This window comes from Vicia villosa, linkage group LG7 (assembly GCF_029867415.1).
Source record: "Vicia villosa cultivar HV-30 ecotype Madison, WI linkage group LG7, Vvil1.0, whole genome shotgun sequence".
Taxonomy (NCBI): domain Eukaryota; kingdom Viridiplantae; phylum Streptophyta; class Magnoliopsida; order Fabales; family Fabaceae; genus Vicia; species Vicia villosa.
This window is the reverse complement of record NC_081186.1, coordinates 57,829,419-57,833,482: the sequence shown is the minus strand read 5'-3', so window position 1 is coordinate 57,833,482 and position 4,064 is coordinate 57,829,419.

Below are 4,064 nucleotides of genomic sequence, written 5' to 3'. Positions count from 1 at the left end.
AATTTCTTCTATGACATTTGAAAGATTCCATTTTGATATAATAAATACTAATATTGAATTTCTTTTTATGGTTTTTCTGTTACAAAACTATCAAAAAGTTTAGTGTAAAAGACAAATATACGAATAATTTTTAAAGGCAAATATGATATATACATGTAAAAGACTCTTATATGATACAATGATGTAAGAGAAATATATCAAATTTAATTGTTTGTTAGGAAAAATATTATGAAAGAATGAAATGCTACATCATGAGTCACGAGAGTCCATTATTCAAGTGTCCTTATTTCCTTTCTATGTATAGCACAAAATCCAGAGAACAATTGTTTTTATTACATTTTTAATTGTCTTATCACATGAAGCTAGTTGTAACCTACTCATATCATTGCTCACACAAACACAAAACCTTATTAGAGAATTTCCCTTTATTCAATGTGATTTATTGTCTACATAAAAGTGTGTAAATCGTTTTAGCAACATATGTATATCTGAAAAATACTTAGACACAAATTAACCCGAATAAAAATCATTTAGGGAGGTACTCTTAAAGTACATATTATTTAATTATTTAAAAATATATAATATTTAATTCTTTTTTATTTTAGATATTTTTCATGTTTGTGTGTGTTTCCATATGACTTTTATTTATGTTTGTGACTTGTTTTGGTTTTTTTTTTTGTGACCGTTTCTTCTTTGTTCTGTTTCGTGTTGTATTATTAGGTAGTACACTCTTTGTGTCGTTTATTAATTCATTTTGTTTAGAAAAAAAATAATTTATGTTAAGCAAGTGTTCCTCATGTATATCTAAGCGTGTAGCTTTGATTATTTTAACTCTCTTATCATATTCTATATTATGATAAACAAAAGAAAAGATATAAATTTGTGGTTATCAAAATAATTTATATTTTTCGACTACTGTAAGTATAAACATTATTTGTTTTTTTTCTCCCCTCACAACCAATGTTCTTATTTTGATAAAAAAAAGTTAATGTTCTCTAACTTTCTCCTTAAGCATTTAAATGATTTCTTTAAAACAAGATTAAGTTTTATAAATCAAAATGTTGAACAAAATAAAAATCACTTTTTTGGAATAAATAAAATTGCTAATGTTCTACTTTGCACTGTAGCTTCTAAGATCAACATTAACGTTCTAAGTACTAAAAACAATCATTCACATTTTTTCAACTACTTTGTCTTTGTTATACATAACCAATTCACAACTATTTTCAATCTATTTGATGTAAGCATATATTAAAGTTTAGTTGAGATTGATTTTTTTTTCTTTTCAATGCTTTGTTAGTCTTTCTTTCCAATGAAGTTTGGTTGTTTCATGATAATGGAGATATAGCTAAACCAAATGAACTATGTAACAGCAACATTATCATCATATATGTCTTAGACTCTAAAATAAAAATAAAATTAACAAAGCAAACACATATATTAATAAGGAATACATAGGGTATTGAACCCATAATACAAAACATACTCATAAGGCAACGAAAATGAACCTAAACATATTCCCGGATCTAACTGCTAATCATTCCAAGAAAATATTTTTATTTAATTGAAAAAAATTTAAACACATAATTTTCATTGATAACTCTATGGATTATCATTTTTAGTGTCGGAAGATGAAGGATCATAAGTGGGGGTCGGTGTGTTGTAACTAGAAAGAGTAGCAGAAAGAACATAAGTGGTTGCCTTCTTGTTGGATGCAAACCTACAGTTTGGCGGACGACTACAGATTTTTCCTGTCACATTCAAGATCATTACTGCAATCAAGATGATAGTGAAAATGATAGCAGAAAATTTCATTTTGATGTTCAAATGATAGAAGAAGAGAGAAATATATTGTGAAGATGATAAAATGATGGAATATGAGATAGTATTTATAGGAGAATATGTTGAAATATTTTAATAATTATGTGGTATATGTGGTGTAGAATGCATACGGTGTACTAAAATAATGTCAATGACATATTATCACTGATACTATCAATTATTTGATATCTTGAGAGGCTGTCTTGGCACAATAGATATTTTTTTTAATCCATGTCAAGAGTTCTATTTTTTTATATCCTAAGATATAAACTCTCAATAATTTATTGAATTAAAAGTGTCTAGTGATTTATGTTTAGTTGGTTAAAACACCAAGTTACAAAAGTAATCTCTGTTGTGTAAATGTGTTTTAATCAAAATCCCAAAAGATGTAGTGTGTAAATATTCATTAAAACTTTTATGGTCGCTCAAAAGGAAGATACAGTTTGGCTGAATAATTGCATGCCTAAGTTCTCATACATGCAAATACCAAGTGCGCCCTAACACAACTATAAAATAGTCATTACACAACAGTTTAAAAAGGCGTACCAACACACGTGCCATCTTGTTGTTAAGTAGGGTGTGGTTGCAAGTTCGATGTTTCCACCACAGTTTGGAAAAATGTCATTTTAAGGCAGGGCACGCGCCCCATATCACAACGGTTATTCTTAGAAACCGTTGTTATATATACATGTATGTAATGGATTTGAAACCCAACAATGACAAATAATTAAAATAAATAAATTACTTTTGGTCACGGTTACAGTTGATAACTGTTGTCGAAAGTACCCAGAGTTTATTATATATTATGTAGATTGTTTGTTTTTCCACACACCTCACTAAAGAAATACAAGCATTCAAATTGATGAATAAGTCTATAATATGAAAATTAACTATTCTTAAAACCCAACTTAAACAAACCAGTGTTTTCTGTAGCACGCACACTTACAGAAAATGTGATGTCAAGTCTTCTTGCTGTGAGATATAGTAGACTGTCAATCATGCTTCTGTATAAGCTTTGATCTGCATCAACACCATTCTCATCTCTAGTGAATTTCATAAGTGTTACAACATTTTCTTATGACTTGCCGTCTCAAGCCAAACTTCTTCACTATATTCTTTGCATACTTTATTTGAAATAAAACTGCATATCGTTTCTCATTTTCCACAGACACCACGTTGTTGCCATCCAAACAATATTTTCCTTATTGTTACTTGCCTTTTTCTTTCTAAATTTCAACAACTTTTGAGTAAGGCATAGACATTTAAAAAATATTCTTTATCTCTTGAATCTTCAAGTAATTGATATAAATTGGACAGGTTTAAAATTTTCTTTGTTAATATGTATCAGAAAAAATTTGAAAGTTGCAATGTAAATGATTAAGATGTTTATAGATTCAAACTCAGTAATGCTTTTTGTCTAACAACAGTTTCTTACTAATACCAATTACTATAGTACTAGAATAGAAATTACTAATTAGATTTTTCAGTTATAAGAATGATGAGTATAGTATTAGTTATAATCATAATTTTAATTAAATAGATGTTTTAGAGTATGTTAAAATTAGATATAGGGGTTTAGTTTATATATTTTATTTTCATTGTATTGTATGTCTGATATATATCTTAGCGTTAATATTCTTATTTTTCCAAGACAATATTAGCAATTTTTAAAAGTTCTTTACTCTAAAAAAAACACAAATTTCTTCTATGACATTTGAAAGATTCCATTTTGATATAATAAATATTAATATTGAATTTCTTTTTATGGTTTTTCTGTTACAACACTATCAAAAAGTTTAGTGTAAAAGACAAATATACTAATGATTTTTAAAGGCAAATATGATATATACATGTAAAAGACTCTTATATGATACAATGATGTAAGAGAAATATATCAAATTTAATTGTTTGTTAGGAAAAATACTGTGAAAGAATGAAATGCTACCTCATGAGTCACGAGAGTCCATTATTCAAGTGTCCTTATTTCCTTTCTAGGTATAGCACAAAATCTAGAGAACAATTGTTTTTATTACATTTTTAATTGTCTTATCACATGAAGCTAGTTGTAACCTACTCATATCATTGCTCACACAAACACAAAACCTTATTAAAGAATTTCCCTTTATTCAATGTGATTTATTGTCTACATAAAAGTGTGTAAATCTTTTTAGCAACATATGTATATCTGAAAAATACTTAGACACAAATTAACCCGAATAAAAATCATTTAGGGAGGTACTCTT